General features: G+C 25.0%; 1 long non-coding RNA gene across 1 annotated transcript in view; it reads left to right on the top strand.

The window, feature by feature from the left end:
* LOC129612876 (uncharacterized) overlaps positions 1-25,041 on the top strand; it is a 176,203-nt gene that overhangs the window by 29,568 nt on the left and 121,594 nt on the right. The window contains exon 2 of the long non-coding RNA XR_008697283.1: positions 8,709-8,790. This is a non-coding gene — a long non-coding RNA (uncharacterized LOC129612876). The remainder of the gene's footprint in view (positions 1-8,708; positions 8,791-25,041) is intronic.

Below are 25,041 nucleotides of genomic sequence, written 5' to 3'. Positions count from 1 at the left end.
CAGAGTCATGAAAATTTAACATGAAATGCTTCTCATTGTAAGCTTTTTCAAATCTGTTATGATTCCATTAGGCGTTAATGAAAATGAAAATCTTAAAATATAATGACAAGGTAACAAGGTTGTTAGACAATCTTGCCTTACTTGTGTATGGTTTGGTGTAAATTACAAGCTATAAGCATTAAAGATTGTTAAAACGACTGGCAACTTTGCACTGTCATTCACAATAGGCACTACAATATAGAAAAAATAATGTTAGGATACATTTAATAACATATACATTTAATAACAATATAAATAATTCCTAACACATTAGGCATTATTAGATACAAAACAATATAAATAATTCCTAACACATTAGGCATTATTAGATACAAAACAATATAAATAATGCCTAACACATACATCTGTGTTAGGCATCATTTATGTTGTTTGGGTTATTATTCAAACAATAATTTATTAATAATTTTAAATTACTCCCTTTTTTTTTAAATTACTCACATTACTCAAATAGCCGAACTGTAATTTTAAAATTTGCTTCTTAATCTAAAATTTTTGAGAGTTTTGTGTCGAGCATAAATTTTTATTATACTTTTAATAAAGAAATTATAGGCTAAAATGATATTGAATTAAAAAAACTTCTTTGTTTTTCGTTTTATTGATGATAAATTTATGGGTCGAGAAAAGCTTTATTTAAATAACTATTAATTGCTATATTGAAACTATAAAAAATAAATTTGGAAATCGTTTTGTTTTCATATTTAATTTTCTTTTTCTATTTTATCGACTGTTAATTTTATTTTTTTTAACTCTTATTTTTTATTTTTAATATTTATTTTTGTTATACTGACGGATGAATAGTGTATGTAAAAAATAAATAAATTTATGGACATGTGAATAGATTGAAAATAAAAAATAAATTTCAAAAAAAAAAAAAAATTAAAAAAATTTTATTGCAATTTTTCAACAAAAACAAAAGATAAAAGTCGAATATCGAAATCAAATAAAAATATGAAATTTTCATTCTATAACTATTTTTCAATGATATTAATACATACAAACATATATGTATTGTTGTGTGTGGTTATGTTACAGATTGAGTTGATGTGTAAATGAAAAATATTGTAAAAAGTTAAGGGCCGAAAAAAAAAATTTTATTAAATATTGTTTTTCGCCGCAATTTAAAAGCGAATTTCATCGCAAAAATATAATGACATTCATGGGGATCTGGGTGTTCTATATGTAAGTGAGGAAATAAGAAACTGCGCCATGAAACATAAGGCGCTTTTGGAACTGTATTTCAATGTTGAGACCTATCGACTTATTGGGGAGAGGGTTTGGACAAAAAGACTGAAGCAAACGAGACCTTTCGAATTAGCCTAAAATGCTGTGACAGTACTTCCTTCCTTTACGGAATATAGATGTAGCTAAACTAATGGTTAGTCAATTTGATTTTAAGACCATCCAGGTGAATTTTAGGTTGGGTTTAAGTCAGGTATAAAAATTTTAAAATTACCTTGCCATCTTAAAATTATTTCTACTGTGTTCATTCCTCAATTTTAATTATTCAAAAATAAATTTGTAATACACCCCTTAAAATATGCAATATCAACTTAAAATTTATATACCATTAAAACAAAATTATAACCAAAAATAATTTTTTGTTGTTACACAAAAACAAGTGCGGTTAAAAATGTTATAAAAATCAAATTAACAGATAATTTTTTTTTTTTTAACTTGCTGGAAATTTCCTTTCTTTTGACTTCACATATACCAAAACAAAATGATATATAGATGGTGAACAATAAATTTTATATTAAAATTTTGACCTGAAAATATTTTTTTATTTTTGTGTTGAACATCATATGGTAGAGGTAATAAAGTATCTTTAATCACTTTTCTTTCTCCATTCACATTAGATTATTTTACAAATAGTCGGCTATAAGAATGAATTCTTATATATATGTGATATTACACAAACACACACGCTGTTATATATTAAGTATAACATGAATAGAATAAATAGAATATATCAACGGGTCTATACAAATATACATACATACGAGTATAATATGAATATAAAGAGAAAATATAATAGAAACAAACTGTTACTTTATGAAATTTCTGATAGATTCTATAATTTGAGGAAGAAGAAGTAGGCAAATATGTACACATATAACCATATATAAAAGATATAAAAACAAAAGACAACACAAGATTACCTGATGTTTGAAAATATCTGCAGTGAACCACAAAAACCAAAATTTTTGTTTAACCTTAAGGTATAAAATATTTAATATAATAAGGCAATGGAAGAAAAGTTAACTTTTATGGGGTAAGATACAAATGATCGAAATTGTATTTGGTGTTTGGGTAAAATTTTAGCAGGAATAAGATTAGGATATAATTATGAATTATTGGTGTTCAAATCAAGTAATTTTAATCCAAAAATAGCTTATGCTAAAAATCAATGTATAAAAATTTTATAGCCAGAGTAATTTGACTTTATTGAATTAGGAACTATTATAATGTGACGGGGTAGTACAAAGGAGGCTTTTGAGGGTAGAAAAACTATAAATAAATAGATTTTGAAGTAAAGGTACTTTAAAGGCAAAACTAAACAGTTGTTTTCATAGCAAGTAAAACTTCGGAGATGTAGTTTCAAAGTTTTTTAATCCGAAAAATGTAGGCATCGTGCTTGAGCATAATAATGATCGAGATCGTGCTTGGAATTGAAGTCTGAATTACATTCGATTACTGAAACAATAATTTACTGAAACAATATTTGGATGTAATATCTTTGGAGAAATTGACGGAAATATAGAAAAATATTTTTAAAATAAACAAAGCAAAGGTGGATGCTTAGATTTAGAAAAAGCCGACCTCAAATAATCTACTGTAATAAAAGTGGAATTTTATATTTTTGCCCGTAAGTTACACTTTTTGGATGGATGTAATTTAATAAGGACTAAATTTATAGAAATTTGAGGATTTGACCTTCAGGAGCAGTTGTTCGTAACGTGATTTGACGTGACGTGACAAAGGGTGGACTAACGTGGTCTATGTTGCACTTGTGTATAATCAGATTCCGTCATAGGAGTGTGTAGGGTGGATTCTGAAGAGGGGAGGCTGGGAGGTGGGCGGCATGGAGAGGGGAGAGGAGAGGCGGGGGGTTAGTGACACTATTGCAACGGAACACTGCTAGTTTAAACAAAAAAAAAAAATTGGAAAACAATATTTTACATTCAAAAACGGGGAAGAACTCTTTTTTTTTTTAAACCTTTAAAAATATTTTTATATTCAAATTTTTAAATTTTTTAAAATTTTTAGTTCCGAAAAAAGTAAATTTTATTTTGTATTTTTAAACATAAATTTTAAATTAAATGAAAATGCCCCCGAACCGAAATGTATGTATAATGATTATAAAATTTTTTACCCTTCTTCCTTCCTTACCCCTTTTACATTCTTATTTTTCTGGTTACATAATGTTATCATACAACCATAGAATTTGATATTTTAGTTGTTAGACATGCATAGGTACTAATATTATTTATAACAACAACAATAACAAGGAGAGGAAGAAGAAAGAGAAAGAAATTCTCTTCTCTTTTTTTTATAACAACATAAGCCAATAAATTTAATTCACAGTTTATTTCCCATTTATTATTTTCACCTGCTGGTGTTTTCATCAATTTTCATTTTAACCATCATCATCCATAAAAGATGATGAGGTTTTGTTTTTTGTTATTTTTGTTTTTTTCTTTGTTTAAAGGCAGAACAAAAAGGTGTTTTATTGCTTGTCTTATATAAACTTCAATTCAATTTTTTTTTGTTGTTTTTTTAAGTAGCTAACGGTATAAAAATAATAATAACAATAATAATAATAAAAAAAAATTTGCTATAACTGCGTAAACACAAGGTTTTTTCTTTTATTTTAAACGCATATTATATGCGAATGTACAAAGTAAATGGTTTGTATCTAAACTGAATTCAAAGTTTATTACATTTTATGTATATGAAGGGCGAAGGCAACTAGTACAACTTCAATAAGAAAAAAAAAGAAATTTATTTAGCCTACATATTTCCACTTTTTATGTGGTTTTTTTTTTATTATTAAATACAGGATGGCCCTGAACTGGTGTTAAAGCTGTCGGTTATCTGACAAATGGTACGAAAGGCAAGAATATTGTGTAAGATCAAGTTGTGGATATATAGTGAAACGAAAAAATAAAAAAAATTGTGATCATTTTTAAAATATAAAAAAATTTCTACCCTTACTCGAAAACGGTATGTCTGATTCAATCATTGCTGTCATTATGTACGGTAATTAATTGAGAATGAATGAACAATTTTTACCTTAAAAAATTTCAAGAAATTACCCTTGGGAGCCTTAGCACGAATCTCAGATCACCCTGCATATTGAGTTATAAGGTTGATTATCGTAACTTTTCGGAGATGCGAAGTTGGTTAATAAAAACACATTAACGGTAAAGAGTTGACAGCTTTAATTATTAATAATATTGCTACATTTGTAGTAGAATTTTAAGTAACATGCTTGGCTGCTGAATTTTAAGCAATTCAAATTTAACTACGTTACGAAACAAAAAATTTTTAAAATATTTTGACGTTTTGAATGTCAAAATTTTAATGACTGTTTGGAGATTTGTCGTCGAATTTCTGCATCGTTGCAGCGCGTTTACAAAATCTTACATTACAAGTGATAAAATATAATTGTTGTGCGGTTGTCAAACTCTTTCCTTTAAACTTTTCATACTACATTTTGGATATCACGCAATTTAATATTATTTTTGAATTTATTTACTGAAGGGTATATCCAAGCGAATTTATATCAAGGGATTCCCATTTGATTTTTCTGTTTATTTTTATTATTTTCTTATAGAAGAGAAAAAAAAAACTTGCTCTTTTATTTTAATTTTCAAAGAAATTACAATAATAAAAAAGAAGGTAAATAAGTTTATTACATTATTTTACCTTTATTATACCATTTTTTTTTCTTTAAAAAAGTCTAACGATATTTAATGTTGTTATACCAGGAACATTTAAACATTTATACAGGTTAAGACAATATTATGTAGTGTATAGGTAAATGAAATTAGAAGAAATAGGTATAATGAACCTTATAAATACAAGTATATATTGTGGGTAGTTAGATGGGTAAAATTTTTAGATTTTTTCAAAGTATAGAAAATTTTTCGATAAGTGATGAAAGTTAATTTTATAGCTTAATTTATTTTATAAGTTTTATAATAAATATTGAATAAAATAAATGATAAATGGTTCCTTTAAAATAAATAAATATTGTATAAGAGTTTCAGTATTTTTTTGTTTTTGTTTTTTTATTGTGGGATTTTAATTGCAAATATTTGAGGGCAGATAAAAAGAAAAATCATGTCAACAAAAATATTGTATCTTTTTATTTGATTTTTATTTCTTTTGGCTTTTTTGTTTTATTTTATTATTTTGAGAAGATATTATGTCCCTTGAGATTATGTTGAAAGAATTTTTTTTTATATTGTTTAATGTATTTTTTTGGGTGTATTTAATAGATGTGTCATGTTGTAGTAAGATCGAGTTAAATAATGTCATTCAAAATACATTTCGTATAATATTTTACTGTTAAAGTGGTATATTATGGTGGATTAAAGTGATATATTAAATTATTTTACAAAAATTAACACTTAGGGAACAATACCTGTTCATATGGCAGCTGTACTTGAAGCCTATTTTATATAAATATTGACTAATATAAGAATTGACTTGAAACATTACTTAATCGTTATTTTAGAGCTTTCAAGCTTGCAACACAAGATTGCATCTTGAGTTCCGAGCTTATTTCAAGTTAAGTATTCAATTATTCAAATTGCCATATAAATGAGGTACTATTCAGATTTAAAATTTGAAATATTTATCTAGGACACAAACCATATATGACGCGATCAGCACATTAATGGCCTATTTGCAAGAATGACATTTCAAGTAAATTGAGATTGAATCTTAAATATTTAAAAGGTAAAGACAAACATATGTAAAAATAGAGTAAAAAGAGGAGTAAACTAAGTATTTTGAAAAAAACAGAACAATTCTTTAGGCCATTACAGCTCTATTGAACATAATAACTCCTTTATGGAAAAATTTTGGATAGGCTCCTAATGCACTGAGCACCTTATATGAACATATGGGTTTTCTCTCAAATAAAAATAACATTTAATATAACATAATATGATATTTCTCTCGCACGATAAAGCAATTTTTTCTCAATTTGGGAGAGTAATATTGTTGTATACAGCGTTCCCACTTGGATACAATTGTATCCATTTGGATACATTTTTGCTTTAAAATTTAGCTTGGATACAAAGATACTCAAATCTGCTAAAATGACGAAATTGGCTACATTTTAAAATTTTGCTGAAATATGGATACATTTCTTTCTCGAATACTAAATAAATGTTACAAAATTTTCAAGGTGTTACTAATATTAAATCGCGAAATTGCTTTATCTTCCAAAAAAATATTATTTGCTGACTAAATAAAATTTGCCCGTTTTTACCGCATAGTTCAACAGATACAGAACATATATTTTCTGACCTTAAATTTTAAAATGTAATAGAAATTGCGTGTGATTTCTAAAAGAATTTACTATAAATAACGAAACTCACATTTCTGAATAAAGCAAATTAATATTATTTATGAGTTTATTGGTATAAAATAAAACGATTTAGTATAATAATTCTACTTTAGGAGGCTGGATACATTTTTTTCTCGAAATTGGATACATTTTTTTTTTATTGAGTGGGAACACTGGTTGTATAACAAACTTACGGCGTTGTGGTATAAAAAAAAACCACTCATTTAAAATGACATCTCTCAGTAACTGACGTTTGATGTAAGCCTCTCTCTCTCTCTCTCTAAATTTAATTGTGAATATTTCAATAATAAATTACGTTTAAGTCTAAAAATTTCAGTGTGTTTGAAATGATCTTTAAAATTTCAAATTTAATTAATCGAAAATATAATCATGTTATCTAGGAGGCAGAAAAAACTTTTTATGACTACATACTATGATTATAAAAATCAAATTAAACAAAAAGTTTTTTTTTTATTTATTTTAATTCTATATAATTATTTTGAGTTTTCCGAATTCTAATAACTTAATATTGCATTAAAGTTATACTAAAATTAAATTAAAGTTTTTTTTTTTTTGAAAGTATTTCAAAGCAGATGGTAAATTAAAAACAAAAAAGAAAGTTTTCTTGAATATAAAAAAAAAATTTTTTTTTTATTGCAGGAGAAAATTTTTTTTTGTTCGCTTTTTCGTTCAAGCTGTTACCAAAAAATTTATAACACGAAGAATAGGAGAAGAGCAAAAAAAAAGAAGGACTACGGTTGCTGTTCTATTTTTGGTTGTGCATAAAAACTAGAAAGAAAAGAAAAAAGAAATTATTTTGGATGAAACTCGAAAATCAAAAAGAAAAATATTGTTAAAGAAAATGGAGAAGAAGAAGGATTGGTTTTCCTTCGGTTTTTTTCTGTTATTTATTCTTTTTAGGAAATATTAAAGTTTGTGCCTTCTTCTGCACAAATTGCATACAAAAATTAAGTGTCAGAAGTGATTATTTATTATACTCCCTATATCTCTTTTTTTTGTCACTTCTCTCTTCCACCCATCTCTCTTATCTCTTTCTTTTTTGTTTTGTTTGACTTTTCTCTTTTTTTGTTGTTGACACAAGAAAATGGTTTTTGTGTGTTAAAAAATTGTCATTGTTAAAATTGAGGTTTTTTTGTATTGCTGGGTTTTTTGTTTTTATCTTTTTACTTCAAAAAAGCCGAACGAAATTTTTTTATTGAATATTTTCTCTTGTTATTGTTTTTCACTTTTTTAATTAAACTTTACAAAAAAAAAAAAAAACAATTTTTTTACTCTTTAATTAATTTTTATTTTACATTTCAAAAGTAAATGTTTTAATTTTACAAAGGATTTCACAATTTGAACAAATATAATATAGTTTTGTTTATAGACTATAGGTGCTGTAATTTAGAGAGAGAGAGAGAGAGATTTCCTTTACATTTTCAAGATTTTTGAGTTTTTTTTTTAGAGAAAATCATTTTTTTTGTATTTTGCAAAAAGAGAGATCATTGTCCTATATTTTCTGTGGCTTTTTTTTTTGCAAAAAACCAATTTCAAAAATTTATTGTGTTAATTTACTCAAATTGTTAAAGAATATTGTGAATTTTGTATGGATTTTTATTTAATTTGAAATAAATCTACATAAATATTCATATTATATATTATTAAGAATTTTAAAAATGCTTGGATCATATTCCCTAATCTTGTTAGCATTATTAAATTTATATTGAAATTTTAGTATAAGCAATTTTAGTAAATTAAACGGTATTGTTTCCGAAAATAAGTTACGTTTGGTGCGAAGCCTTACAATATTGCCGGTAAGGAATATTAAAAGCAGTTTAATGGTTTAACAGTATTAATTGTTCTTACTCGTGAATTGTACTAGCGAAGAATCCGTTTCGTTAGTTTCCGAGACATAATTCAACAGGGCGACTAAATTTTATAATTGACATTGTGATGATATACAAAAATTTTTAAATTTAAAATTTTTATTTAAAATTCTATAAAATTTTTGTTATAGATCTGTAAACCCTTTACTGATTCTTTTGAATTTATTTCATTTCAGATTTTTATCATCATCACTTCATCAATTTAAACTTATATTTTGCGGCAAGTATTGTCTAATGTAATTTACGTGTATTAAAAAGGTAAGTGAAACCATTCATATAGCTTAAAGTTTTCTAAATTTTATTGCTTATTAATTCTATAGTCGTAAACAATGTTTTTGTTTTGAATATTTTTTGATATGCTTTAATTAACTGTACTCGATATGGTGGAGCAATTAAATGACATTCCATAAGTATGATATGTTCATTAAAATGAAGTGTATATAGCTCTTATTAAAAAAATTTAAACTTTTAAATCTGAATTATAAAAATATAATTAAAAGTATTGTCAAATAACGAAAACAACAATCTCTTCGAAAATGTAACTACTACTCATATTCTGTTGTGATTAATGTCAACTCATTGGGAAATGTCATGCAAAAAAATCTAATAATTCATATTAGTGTTCGGAATCGTTCGGAAATTATCTGATATTGTAAACAGAACAGTATAAGAAAGAAATTCTTTTTCAATGAGAAAAATTATGAAAAATTGTTAAAAGTTTCAATTCAAGAGAATATTAGCTGTTAAAGAGCGTTAAAGAGAGTTCAAATTTTAATAATTTTATATTCGGAAATGTCAAATAATATTTACATTATGTCAAAAACAAAAAAAAAAAATGTTAAAATGTTTGACAAAATTCAAATAATTTTTTACAATTTTCAAATTTTTTTTTTTTCATCCATTCAATTGTGACAAATGAAATGGTAAACATTTTAATTACTGATTAATTTTTTAATAAAATTTTCTCTTTTGTTTACATTTACAAATTTCATATTAAAGATGAAAATTCTCAAATTGATAATTTTAATCAACTTTGTTTGCTTCGTTGCAATTCGTTCTGTAACAGTTTTTATATAGCCGAATATTTCAATCATTAAAGTTTTTATGTACATACATGAGTACGTACATAAATTTTTGTATAACTATTTCTCAAAAGACAAAAGTCAATTTAAAGTATAAAGAAATAGACAACCAGTTAGGTACTCAAGACGACCAGAACTATCTTACTTGTTTTCCTTACTTTTTAATGAATGAAAAAAAGAGAATAAAAATGAATAAAATAAACTTTTGTATTCCCTGCAGTTAAAAAAGAAAAACTTTTAAAGTTTAATAAGACTAAAAAGAAACTTTTTAACGAAAAAAAAACAAGAAACTAAAAAATTGTAAAATGGGAAAAAGAATCCACAAAAATTTTTTTTTTAAAAACTACTAAAACTATTTTTTTTTTTTTGTTTTTGAAACTAAACAAGAATACCACAATTATTAAGACTTTAAAATTAAAGATTCTTTCAAATGCTTAGGAAAAATTTTATTTAATTTTCATTAATTGTTAGCTGTCAAATAGTTTCTTCTTATATTATCAAAGATTGTAATAAATTGAGAGAAAAAATATAAGAGAATTTTTTAGATTTTTAAAAATTTTCATTTTCTGTTGTTCAATTCTGTGAGAAACTTTCTGGTCAACTAATTATCTTCATGTTTTACTTTATTTAAATGGTGTATTAAAGTAGACATTTTCTGTATTAATTTTTAAAAATTTCAAAGTGAAAATGTTGTAAGTCAAAATTTGTATCATGTGATTTTCTTTTTGGTGTATAACAGTTTTATTCATTAAAAATATAGAGATATTAACAACTGTTATTCACATAGAGTTATTCACAGCTGTCTTTTATTAAAGACCACATGAACTCTAAAGACAATTTCACAAAATTTCTTAAATTTTCCATTTAATTTTCATGTTAGACATTTTTCGTCAAATATTCTTAATATTTATTAGTGATATAACATCTAAATCTCACAAATAAAACAAAACTAAAGAAGTAATAAAAATTTCGACATTGAATTTAATAAAATAAAATAATTGTTATTACATAAGTAAATTTTCTGAGTGTATTTAAAAAACTGAAAGAATTAAGATAATATTCATTACTCTTTTATTTTTTATATGGAAGTATTCCATTATTGGAATAGATTTTATGGTTTTATCGAATATTATTCTTTATCGAGAGAAAAGCTATTACTAGATGCAATAAAAATTTTTGCGACAATATGACCACACTGCGAAAAATATTGATTAACAGAATTAATATAGCTCATATTTTCAACGTATTTAAATGACAAATTTATTTAATTTCGTCTTAAGCCAAAGTTTTCGGTGGAATTTTCGTAAAGTTTATCAATTACACAAAAACAGTTTACTCGGTAATGTTTTAACAGAAGTTCGTAATTTAATAGAGACTCGTAATTAGAAATTTCATAATTTAATGAAGTTTTCAATTCGTATAGCCGAGAAAATTTATAAAAGTCTCATAGGTCCCTGATATTTTAAAAAGAAATATCAAAAAAACCGAGAGAAAAAACTTTGCATGTAAAATAATATTTTTTTTTTTGGTGTAAAAATGAAATCTAAGCATTACAAAACACAATGTTCCAAAAATAAAAAAAAAAATAAATTTGGTGGTACTTTTTCAATTTAGTTAATGAGAAAGATGATCACAGATTACAAAAGGAATAAAAATAACTAAATCCGATTTTTTGTGTAGCACAAAAAAATAAAAAAATAAACATGAAATAAAAAATTCCAAATCATTTTAAGGAAGAAGTGGTACAAAAAAAAATCCTTAAATAGAAATGCTGCTCATTTTTTTTCTTTTGGTTTCAATAATGCAAAAATTCCTAGGAAAAAAAAAGAAACTTATTTTTCAAGGAAGAAGAAAAATGAATGAACATTTTTTGCTCTTATTATTTTTTTTTTTTGGGAAACGAGGACGGATGAGAAAAAATTTCCTTTCGCATGTGAAATTTAAATCTGTTAAAAGAATAAGACAATCACGAACCGGAAAAAAAAATTAAAATGAAATCCTTTTTTTTCTCTCTCTCTTATCTCTATCTCTCTCTTTTTTGTTTTTACAATAACAAAATTCTTTTGTCCAAAACAATATTTTAAAGTTCGGGCAGAAAATCCAATTTAATGATTTCTTTCGCAATAAGTGCGGTCAGTTTTTTGGGACCATATTTTTTCTTATTATTTTCTTCATTTTTTCTTTTTTTGTGTGTGTTAGTTAGCCCTTTATTTTCTTTTGAAATTTTTGAATTCTTTGACAGTTTTTTAGAACATTTTTAATATCTTATTTATTTGAAAAAACTAAAAACTTTGTCAGAAAAAATATTATTGTCTTTTTCACTGGTTTGATTTGCGGTTTCTATTATTTACTTCTTTAGAAATGTCATTTTGACACTATTTTGTCAAAAATTATTAATGTATTTATATTGAAGTCGCACCGTGTAAACAGAGTATTTAAAATTCGTTTTCGGTTAATCGATTTAAAGTCTTAATATTAGTGTAGAAATAATTTAATTGCCTCTTTTTTTAATTGCGATACAACAAATTTCAGGCAAAAAATTAAAAATTTTTGTATGCGACTTCAAAAATTTTGTTGAAATTTCAAAAATTAAGGGTTTTTGCGAGGTTTTTTCTTTTTAAATTATTGTCAAATCGTTAACGCGGATTTAACAGCTTTATTTAATGATGAGTTTTATTTTATGCCTATATCCGCATATCTCATTTTGTCTTGTATGTAATAATTTTTTAGTACCATTTCAATAAAATTTTTTGGTTTGATTAGTTCCACTCTACACGAAAAAATTGAAAGTCGTTTATCATTTTTTGTCTATCTGTCTGTCTGTTTTTTGACAAATTTTTAAGTTATTTTTGACTCTATAAAGTACTGTTTCCACCAAAATCTGAAAAATGTTCGGCATTTAAGAGTAAAGATTTTATAGAATCTGATAAATTAAAAGAGTTCAAGGTATTTCTCCTATAGATATGGTAAGAATGCCATAATTTTAACATTTTGCTGAAAGATATATAAAAAATGTTAGAGTTTTGACAATTAAAAATGAGAAAATGACATTTTGGCATTTGAAAATTTTTTATATTTTATATTAATTGAAAAGAATTGCTTCTTTTGGAGCTATAATCAAATAATCAATTCAACTTTCTAAGGTGAATTCAAGTATTCGAACCTTACATAAATTGAATTTGGAAACAGTATCAAAATGAAATGTGCTCTTTTATAAAAAAAAACCCTTATAATTTTTAACTGAAATTTCTTTATTTAGTCTTGTCGTTTTATTCGGTTTAAGCAGATAAATCTTATCCGACGGCTTTCGGTATGTTAGTTGATGGTAATTTGAAAAAATTTTAATGTGAAAACAAAAAATACGAAATAAAGGAAAAAATAAAAATAAAGGAAAGACAAAAAAAAAAGGAAAGAATTACATTTTTTTTTTTGTTTTTCATGGTGGGAGAAATTGGAAACGAAAATCTGCTCCCTAAATTGGAATTGATCAGAGATTATGGCCTATCATAATGGTGTATCCTTATAATATCAATATCCTGTATTTATACTGTATTTTTTTTTCTTGTATTTTCTTTACTTCCCATTTTGATTTTGCTCTTTTCCGTAAAAATGAACAACAACACAAAAAAAAAAAGTGTTTTGTGTTATGAAATGATAGATTTATCTTAAAATTGTAGGTGTTTTTTACTAGTCTCTAGGGATAAGTTGTGTATTTTTCTTTACTTTTTATAAATATATAAATATATACTATGTCTATTCATATGTACAACGTATATATAATGTGTATGGATATGTATTTAACTGTACAATAATATAAATATAGCCGATTTGTATACGTACGTAATGTCGTTTTAGAGAATATTTATGGATTTTGTCCCTGATATGAAAATATACACATAAATATTATGTGGATATTTTGTGATATGGGTGAAATTGTCATATTTATGTATTTATTTTTACATTTACATATATACATACATTTATTACAGTACAACTCACTTTCAAAATGAGTCTTTATAAAACGAACTCTCATAAGATACGTAATGTTTAGCCTATATGTTTTGGTTTTCACTCTTTAGAGCAAAACACGATAGAAGAGATTATATATACTTTATTTTTGTATACATTATTTTTGTAGTAAAAACTTAACGTAAAATATATGAAACTTACTATTTTAGACCTTACATTATTTGTTTTAAATTTACCAGATTGAAAAATAAAAATATTCACCTTATTGAATGACACATTCACCATAGTAAAAAATTTTTCTCCCAATTTTTTATTAAAATCTCGTAAAAAAAATTAATCTCGTAAAATTATAATAAATCTCGTAAAAAAATTAATGAAATAATGAAATTTCTTCAGTCTAACATTGGGGAATATATGAATTTAATTACCCCAATAACATCAATTTTGTAAAATTTACTTAAATTACCCGTAAATGGTAATATTGGAAAATCATGGATCTATTTAGCAGTTAAAATGTTTTAATAATACAAGTCAGTCTTTATGATTCTCAAAAATGAGAAATTTATTTTAAGAAATGGGAATTGTATTCGGTTATTCTTTTTCTCACCCTGTAAATGTCAAGTTAACGACAAATTTCTTGAGTGTTCCTTTCTTTTTTAATGAGCAAATTTAAATTTCATTTTAAATTTCCTTTTTTTCTTATAATAACGAAATTAATTTCCCTTCAAATTTTAATTTAGGAGAGAATTTTTTTAGAATTTGGTGAGATAAAGTAGAGCTTATTTAAATCAGATTTTACTGTTAAATTACTGTTATATTATATCTTATATTTATATAAATATACTCATAATTGTATATGTATATTTTTAATGATCCCATGTGTATATGTTTCATACATAATATGTCCGTTTTGATTGTTATTTTGAAAATTTATGATTTTAGGTCCATTTTATCAGAAAGTTTTTATTGTTGATATTGAAATAAAATGCACATGTATGTATTTATATGTATGTACGTGCTATATCTAAGTATATGTATGTATGTACATTTTTAAGTATATTTTTATATTTGTCGCATTTAATGTCATTTATATACAGATATATACTCGTATAGGATAAAGCCAAAAAAAAAAGGATGACTTTTGTTTTTAAGTTATTTTTAATTTATTGAACTGTAAAAGCTTAATGAATTTGAGGGAGGAAATTAAAGAGTTTTTCATACAAAATTTATTGATATGATTAGAGTTTTTCTAAAAAAACTCAAAATTTTAGAATATCAAGCAAACTTTTTAGATACAGCAGAAAATTTATTAGAATTACATAAAAGTTTAATTTTTTATTTAAAAACAAAAATTTCCAAATTCTTGAGTGCATTTCACAAAAATTTCCGTTATCCTTTCATTAATTTCGTGTTCCGCAGTGAAATCTATTGAAATTTTGTTTTTGATTCAGAGTTGTTGAAAATTCTAGTCCAAAATTCATAGAGATTGCTATTTTTCAACAAACTATTATTTTAAACCTAAAAACTCCGCAAATAAATTTCGCAAATCATTAAATACTTTTGACAAACATATGTACCTACCTAAACAAAATGGTTGTGACCGCAATTCGTTCTTCTCACGTGTCGCATTTTTAATAGAGACATTTTTTTTATAAATTACAAATCGCAAAAATCTCATATTTTAATAGCTTTTCGACAATAATTTATTTATTGCATATAATTTTCATTTTGCCTATTACCTTTTTAACTTTCAAAACCTTTCAATAAAAAAATTTTAATTTTCGGCGATTAATTTTGTTGAAGTCTCGATTTTGTGCTGTCATGTTAGACAATTACTTATATTCATCTAATTTTTAAATTTCCTACTGTATTGAATTCAACTTTCTCAATCTGTGTTTATAGTTGTTATTACAAAATTTATTCTGTATACTTGGGTATCTTACCACTTCCAGGCTTAGGCGTATACGAAATATATGATCCAGTTTTCTTATTCTTTAAGATTTAAAGTGTCGTTTAATAGTTTTGTGGTCAATATTCGTTTTTAAATATTCGCCGTGTTAAATCGACTATTATTACGTCATATCGACTCTATTAATTTATGTTTCATCCTAAAAGTATGCAATATTTATAATTACTTGTATATAGAATATAAATGTGTTACATACTTTGCAAATCATTAGATTTCATCCAAATTTATTCAATTAAATAATATTATTGAAATTTATTAAATAAATTATATAAATTATTAACCTTAATTTTGTTTTTTGAAAAGAACTACTCCAAAACTCAACTACCCATAAATTATTACCAACATCATTAAATTCATAGTTTTTGAAATGGATACACAAACATGCATAAACAGATACAATTATAATTGATCGATAATTTTAAATTTTCAAAATTAAAAAAAAAGAAAATAAAAGGATTTATTCTAAATGAGAGTGAGAAAGAGAGAAAAGAATTTGAAATTCAATTTCACGCAATTCATCACAAAGTATGAGATTATTTGAGAAATAAAAAAAAAACCAAATACAAACAACAACAATAACACAATAATATGCTCTTTATAAAGAAGAAATAAATCTGTTCAGAAAAAAAAAGGATAATGATTGTGTTTGTTGATTTCCTTTTCATCACCTTCACCTGCTTTCAATTTTTTACAAAGATACTTAAAAAAATAAAAATTAAATATTAAAGATTTCAAATAGATTTTTTTTTTTATCTTGTTAAGGGAGTTTGGTTGCTCTATTCAATATTCCAAACACTGATAACATAAAAAACAAAAAAAAAAATGAATAAAATTTTAAAGATGTTTTCATCTTTAAAACTTTTTAAAAAAAAATAACATTACAATTTCTTATGCTTCTTTATGATGTAAAAAATAAAAAGAAATTATTTTGAACTCAATTTTAGAGAAGGAAAGATTTGATTTTATTTTTTCCAGTAGTCCATGAATATTTTTCTATTTTTTTTTTTTGTAATTTATATTCATAGGTATGAAAGGCAAAAAGAGATTTGGTATCATGAATACACACCTGTTTTGAAATATGTATAATGGGAATTTATAGAGACTCTGTTTCGGGAATTTTGGTGAGGAGTAGCATTTCTTGAATTTGTATAATTTTTCGGCAAGCCGGGAGACGATAAGAATCGAAAATGAGCTGGATTGAATCGAAAAACATGAAATTTAGTGGAAGTTAATTGCAAATATTCTATTTAAAATTGAAGCTTCTACTAATGAGCTCCACTTAAAGGGAGCTTATTAATGAATTACTAGAATTCAATACATTTTAATAATAATATTCAAAAAAAAAATTTGGCTCCTTATTTTCAAATGAATTACAGCCAAGTTGATTGATATTATAATTATTGTCAATTTACTGTTAAGAATAAATTAGAAGAAGTTTCGCGGTAGTACTGCATTTCTTTGCAGTTCTAGTCTTAAGTCTACGAAAAATTATTTTAAAATACAAAAACAAAAAAGAAGAGAAACCTAATTTACGCTACAAATTTAATGATTAATATCTCTTAATATTAATTTACGGCGAATTTGAAATTGGAAATGACATTTAACAGTTCATGAACCATATGTTATTTCGAGAGGTGGGAGTAATTTCTTATACAATTTCGTATTTCGATGCCTCGAAATGGTATACCAATTAAATAAATATTTGTAGAATGTGAGAGAGTTTTCTCTTCTATTTGGTTATTAATATAATAAAAATTGAGCAAATGTTTTTAATTGCTCTTTTCATGCTATTTATCTTCGCTCTTTTACTGTTAACAAAAATGTCGAATTTCTCAAAATAAATTTATTAATGTTATCGAAAAAATCGCTTGTACGGTAAACTGCTTTCAAAAATTACAGAAAATTATTTAAGATTAGAATGTCGAAACTTCCGGTGTCGTATGTTAGTTATTTTCCGATTTCAGATGTCAACAAAAAAAAAACGCACAAATTGGGTTTGTGAGCGAGAAATAACAGTAAAACGATTGATTGAGTCTGTAAGGAATGAATGACTGTAACAAGCTTAGTTTCGGTGTCTATCTTTTTGACGAAAGATAAACACCGAAAGGGAACAGGAACTTTATTTATTAAATATTTTTTTAGATGTTCATCAGGATATACATTAATTTTTGCATACATAATGTACGTACACATATATAGAAATTATAATATATTTAAAAAAAATTCTCTTTTTTGCATTTTCTTATTTATTTATTTATGTATGTACGATGTATGTTTGTATGTAAATGAATAAAATATCTTTTTTTCCATTTTAAATTTTTAATAATTTTATTCACTATATATAGATTGAAAATTTTTTGCATAAACACAAATCTTATACAGATTTAAATAAATTTGCGAATAGAGATTTACATGTAGAACCGGATCAGTAGCTCTGCCAGTTTACGGTTCATGTATGTATATATATATTATGTAAATTATATATTCACATATTATATAATTTATAATAGGCAAATATTTTATAAGATATACCAAAAGAATTTTATATTACATGAAATTTGTGAGATTTTTAAAAGATTTTCAACATTTTTTCTATATATTATTTTTACCGACCGTATTGTGTAAACAATAGGTAGGTTATGTGATGGCAACAAATTTTGCATATCGAGTTTTCGGTAGGAACGTACTTCTCCATAGTAGGGAAGTGCAAATAAACTATTTTTAGCAACCTGTCGGTCTGTCGGTCTGTCGGTCTGTCGGTCTGTCGGTCTGTCGGTCTGTCCGTCTGTCGGTCTGTGTGTGCACGCGTGTATCTCAAGTTCGGCTGAACCGATTTTGATGAAGTTTTATATGTAAGTTTGTTTCCACCATGGCACGGATCGATCAACTTTTGGTATATATCAGGCCTCGGGAACTGCACTTTTTAGCGGGCCTGTTTTACATTTTTGAACATTTTGAAGAAAGTATTCAACCGATTTACTTGAAATTTTATATATAAGCTCAGCTCGACCGTCCGCAAAAATTCGCATCGAATCAAAGAAATCAGGCATCGGCAACTAGACGTTTACTACGGGCCAAATATACATTTTTGTGTATATAAAGAGAAATAATCAACCGATTTCATTGAAATTTGATATATGAACTCCTCGTATTAAAACAATGAAAAAATAAATTTTTTGGAAAGATCAGGGCTCGAAAACGGATTTGCGGGCCGATTTTACATTTTTCACCATTTTGAAGAAAGTATTCAACTGATTTACTTGAAATTTCATATATATGCTTTGCTCGATCATACGCAAAAATTCCTAACTTTGGGAAGAAATCAGGCATCAGCAACTGGGCGTTTACTACGGGCCAAATATACATTTTTGTGTATATAAAGAGAAATAATCAACCGATTTCATTGAAATTTAATATATGAATTCCTCATATTAAAGCAATGAACATATAACTTTTTTGGAAAGATCAAGGCTCGAGAACTGATTTGCGGGCCGATTTTACATTTTTCACCATATCCACAGAACAAATTGATGGAATTTCTTGAAATTTGATATTTGAGTTTTGGTTGTTACCCAAACTAACTGGCGAGCATTTCAGGGAATTCGGGTAGCACAAAGCGAAACTCTACTAAGAGCCAAATTTACATGTTTCTAAGTATGTTAACTATAAGCTTACTAATGTCCTAAGAATTGGAATGAAGTATTTAACAGACATTTTTATAATATTCTGTAACACTTTCATTTAACTAGACAATACACAATGCGGTCGGTTATGTGCTGACCACATCAGATTTTTTTTTCTGTGTAACTAATTCTAATCAGGTTCTTTGGAAAATTGAAATGCCTTGTGGGCAGGTTAAAGTATGTTTTTTTTTGTAAATCTTTTAATACTTTCTTCTTTACTAGAATGAAAATGGAAAAATTTAAATAGTTAAATTGTAAAATAGTTTCAATTAAAATAAAAAACTTCTCTCCTAATTTTATTCAATGAAAATTTAAGAAAAAATTTTTTTTTGACATGGTCTGATGGTTTGTTCATTGTAATCTCTTTTAAGTACATATTGATTTTGTTCGGGTGTGAATAATTGGTAATTTGCTTAAATGGTTTTTTGAACTAATTAACTAATTAACAAAGTATTTACTAAAAAATCATTGAAGCGTTATTTTGCTTTTTCTCTCTGACCCATAAATTCGTAATTATAATGACAGAATGAGAAATTTGACATTTTAGAAAATTTTGAAAGATGTTAATTGTGTACCATTTCTGTTTAAATTTTTCACCGAAACTAAATGCAACTTGCTTTTATTTTAAAATTTCTCTGAATTCATTAAACAACAATTTCGAAATTAATTTTTTTAATATTGTATTCAAAATTGAAATTTTTGTTGGCTAAAATTAGATTTTATTACGTCTTTATTTTTGATTTTGAAGGTCGAATTGTTTTCAAGAAATGATTGAATATTTTCTTTAAGAAACAATAAAAATATTTCCGGAAAAAAAATTTTCGGAAGCAATTTATTAACATAAACGTGTGTTTTTTATTAAGATTGTCTTTTCTAACAATTTTTTTGGTTTATTCAATAGAGTTTTCGATCACTTGTAAATGATTGCAAGAAATTTGTGCTTTTGTTAAATTTTTATCCCAAATGTTGTTCAGATCTTAAGTCGATAAATTTAAATTTTGTTATAAATTAGAATATCAGAAAGAATTAATCAATTTCGAAAAAATATAATTAGCATTTTGACAGAAATTAAATGTCAAAAATTTGTTTTTGAATAAAAAATTTCATTTATACATGTTATAATACCTTTTCCAGAATGTTTGTATACTTACGAGTATATAACACAATTTTTTTCAAAAAGAAGGGACATTTTCAAAATTTTTTAAATTCTCTTAAAACATAGAAGGAAAACGGAATAGGGAATTACACTTCAAACAGTTTCGCTTGATATTCGTTGTCAAATGCAATAAGAGAGGATTTGTTGTGATTTCTATTAACATTTTTAATTCGACTGAGAAAATATGAGTAAAATCTTACGGTTTAATTACCTATATCTACAATTTTAGAGAGAGCGTAACTAATTACTCTCACATATGATTATGTAAAATGTCATTTAATTGAAAATATGTCAATATAGTAGAAAAGAAAATCGCAATAAAATTTGTACTTATTTTGACACTACTACCTATATTCATTTTTATTTTTACTCTAAATTAGCATAATTTAGAAGAAGAAGAAGAAGAAATTCAAAAATTCATTCTTTATCATTTGCCGCAATCTGTGTATTTGTTTTCTTTTTCACTCGAACAAAACAACGCTTTTGTATTATTCTAAATTGTTAAAGACTTAAAATGTAATTAAATATTTCAGAAAAATACTAAAAAAAAAAATTTTTATATATTTTCATTTTCCTTTTTTTTTCATAGATTAAAAAAGTTTGATATTAATGGGGATTAACTTATTCAATAAAAAAAGAAACTCTCATACTGTGTGTTTTTTTTCTAAAACACAACATTTTCAGTTGAACTGGCTTAGTTTAGTACTGATATCCACCGTATCCTGATGTTGATTTTCTTTTTGTGTTTTTTTCTTCTTTCATGGTTTTCTCTTTCTATTTTTTTATTGAATAACAGCAGAAAAGGGAAAATCTTATTAAAGCAGTCATTTAAACTCCCCAATTTACAAGTCCTTAAAAATTATAGAAACGGAAGTTTAAGAGAAAAAATTCAGTAATATAATAGCAAAAAAAAAAAACCAAAACAGCAAATAAAAAAAAAATATATAAAACAAAACTGACAAGCTAACAAGTTCCTTTTTGTTTTCTCTCTCTTTCTATTTTCTTATTATTATTTTTCGTTTTCTTTTTTATGGTTGTACATGCTTATATTTGAGTTTTTTTTTTCCTATACAAGAAACAGTCTTTAAATTTAGTAGTTACATTGTATATATATGTAAAAAAAATAAATAAATAAAAGTTGAAATAAAAAAAAAAAAGGAATTCGTGCTTTTTTTTATGGAACACAAAAAAAAAAATGAAAATAGGAAACGGGATGAGAAAAATTGCAAAAAAAAAAAAGTGGATATAAATAAAAAAAAAATCGTTGACATAAATCAAATTAAACTGTCAGCTATTTCTTTCTCTCCACTTAAAGATAGGAGAGAAAAAAGAAAAAAATTTGAAAGAGAAAAAACAACAAGAGAAAAAATTGTAAAACATCAAAGAAAATCGAAAGCAATGACAACAGTATCGTCGGAAACATTGAAGAAAGTATGTAAGTTTGTATGTATTTATTTGTATGTATATAATCATATGTGTACATTTTAATATTCTCTATGTTTTCTTCTTGCAAAATTTAATTCCTGCAATGAAATAATAAAATATTTTTTAAGTATTTTATTTATACTTACAATATTATTACATAAGGTCTTCAGTGATTTTTGTTTTTTTTTTCATATTACATTGAAAGAATTTACTAAAATTGTTTTGTACAAATTTAGAACTTAGTATTCCAAATTGATGTATCTCGATTACTTATAATAACCCATTGAGTTGAAGAGTGTACATAAAACAAGGAATATGTAATTGTAAGGTGTTGCCATCGTGAAGTTCTAAAACATATATTTTTGATATTTGACTGAAAACCTCTTATACATATATATCTTATACTAGTTAGAAATTTCAAATTAGACGAGGAAACAAATATTTGGTTCTATAAATAATTCCAAATTATTTGGAAAAAAATAGTGTTACCGTTGTGAAATGCAAAAACATTTTAATGTTTACTGTGTAGGTGATACTTTACATTGATCGGGAAAAAAATATTCACTTCTATAAATAAACTAAAATTATTTTAAAAATGATGTTGCTATCACGAATTTCCCATTGAGCTGGAAACAAATATTTGCTTCTATACATAAATTCTAATCAATTAAAAAATTAGTGTTACCATCGTGAAATGATAACACTACTAAAATGTTGTTTCAGCTTTTACCTAAATAACAATCATCTTGTGTTATTTTGATTCGTTAGTTTGTTAATACTTACATTATATAAGAAATTTTGGGTTAATAGAAAAGGAGTTAGGCATAAATTAAAAATATTAATATTAGTATAAGATCGGTATCATTATTTAATGTTCGTTTTAAAACGACGGATTATGGAAGAATTGAACTACAGTGCAGAATTTTGAGTCGAACAATTATTTTTACTTGAGTTCTTTCCAAAATGACATGTTTTATTTTAGATTTAATTCAAGCTTAATTTATTAGAACCGTAGTCCATCTTATCCTTTCACCATTTTCGAACAAACCCTTCTTTACATTCTTGTACAAGTCTCTCTTAACGTCATATTACTTATTAAATAATAATTCTATTGGGCAATTCAATTATATCTTTTGAATTTTTTTTACATTATGCCTTGTGAAGTGGTATTAAATGCTTGGTACCAGAAGGCAGACGCTTGCTTACTGGTCTGTGGTTGCAGAATATTTTACAACTAAGATATTTAATTCTGAAGAAAAAATATCAAAAATTCATCTTCATTAGTTTATTTCACTCAATATGTATATGACCCACGTGGAGGCTTTAAACTTCATATTTTTTAAAATATTAATGTTGTGAGCTATGAAGTTCAAACAATTAACCCTGATGTTTTGTAATCGGCGACAAACAACTTCAAAATTATTTGTTTAATAAAAAATATTAACTATTAAAATAGCCATTAAGTCATAAAATCATTATACAAAATTAATTTAAATGCTATTTCCCATTTAAAAATTCCACTCATTATTATATTATACACTATCAAATCATCATTATTTTAATAGAATAAAGGAAGAATGCTAAGTGAGCTCTAGTTTAATAATTATTATTTATATATATATTATAAAATTTCCTCCTTAATAGAATAATTAACTCATTTCTCTATATAATTTTTAAAGTAAACATTTTGTATATATTGGTTAATGTTTTATTTAAAAATATATAATATTATTAAATCAAGTACATATTGTATTTAATGATGATATTTTAATGAGTACCACCTATAAATATATAACATAAAAGGTATATGTATAACAGATATCATAGTATATATATAAATATTTACTTTTTACAAAAAACTCAGCGAAAAATAAAAACAAAGAAAATATGTACAAGGTAAAGTCAGAGAAAATTAAAAAAAAAAATTTTTTAACACTAATTAAATTTTTTTCTCTTAAAAAATTTAAAAAACAGGAAATAGCAAAAAAATAAAAATAAAGAGAAATTTTCTTTATATATTTGAGTTGAAAACTTAAATTTTATAACCGTCTTTATCATCCGGTAAGGAAGTTAGTTTAATAAAAAATTTATTTACTAAGATAAACATCCATTTATTATATATATATATGTGTAATAAATGTATTCTAGCCCTTTCATATAACAGAATGTTTTATATTTTATATAACTTTTCTACATCTATTATTCAGATGTATGCAATTATTTCATGAGATTTTATAACTCTTTCTCTTACACAAAGACTACTTGTATGAAAATTATAATGGGTGAGTGCGTGTATTTATGCATTAAGTAAGTTTTTTCTTACTCTTTCTCTCTATCTCTCTCTCTCTCTCTTTGTCTATATGACTAGATTGTCTATCATATAAAACTAAGAAGTCAAACTCTTTTAAAAGTTTTACATCTTGTAAAACTTTTTTTATAATTTTTTGTTATTTTTTGCTTACTTAGCGAAAATATTAAATTGAATGAATTGTTCTTGTATAGCGGAGTAGTAAGTGAAAAATATTATAAAATGCGGTATTTAGTTATTTATGGCTATATGCAATTTCGGGTAAAGTAAAGGTGATTAAGAATATTTCTTATTGTACATATCAAGTATAGTTTAAAAGGGATAATTCGCTAAGTTAAAAAATTATGTTCCCGGTAAATAAATTCAAAGTTTCAAAAAAAAAATTAAAAATGTTTAAGGCATTCATTTATTTTTGACTTCAAAACTATTAAGGCCACATTGAGTGTCTTCCTTATACGGGGAAATATCACTCAAAACCATTCTGGAATATCGTTTGTTTTTGAAATGCTATTTTGTTATGAAATCTTGTTCTATTTAAGTAAAAATTAAACTTGAAATTAAACAGTGATATTATTTTTTTTAATATTAATACTGCCTTTCTCCCTAATTGCATTTCTTCGGGCTCTTTCATATCAGTAGAAAACTCTTCTTATTGAAATAACAAGATTTTCCTTGAAAAAGGTCATGCACTTTGCTTGTTTTTTATTTATACGTATGAATGAGAGTCGAAATTCTAGAATTTTTTAATAATGATGACGACAGCAATAATAATGACTTTCAAAATTTAACACTTATGTAATTGTTTCTCGCTCTACCTATTCTTCAAATGTCAAATAAAACTCCAATTAAAGTTCAATTATTAACATTATTATTCATTATAATAATTAATTATCTGTTTTAAGATGCTTCTGGGAATC

This window comes from Condylostylus longicornis, unplaced genomic scaffold (genome assembly GCF_029603195.1).
Source record: "Condylostylus longicornis isolate FDR11 unplaced genomic scaffold, ASM2960319v2 ptg000077l, whole genome shotgun sequence".
Classification (NCBI taxonomy): domain Eukaryota; kingdom Metazoa; phylum Arthropoda; class Insecta; order Diptera; family Dolichopodidae; genus Condylostylus; species Condylostylus longicornis.
This window is presented reverse-complemented; position numbering and strand designations above follow the sequence as displayed.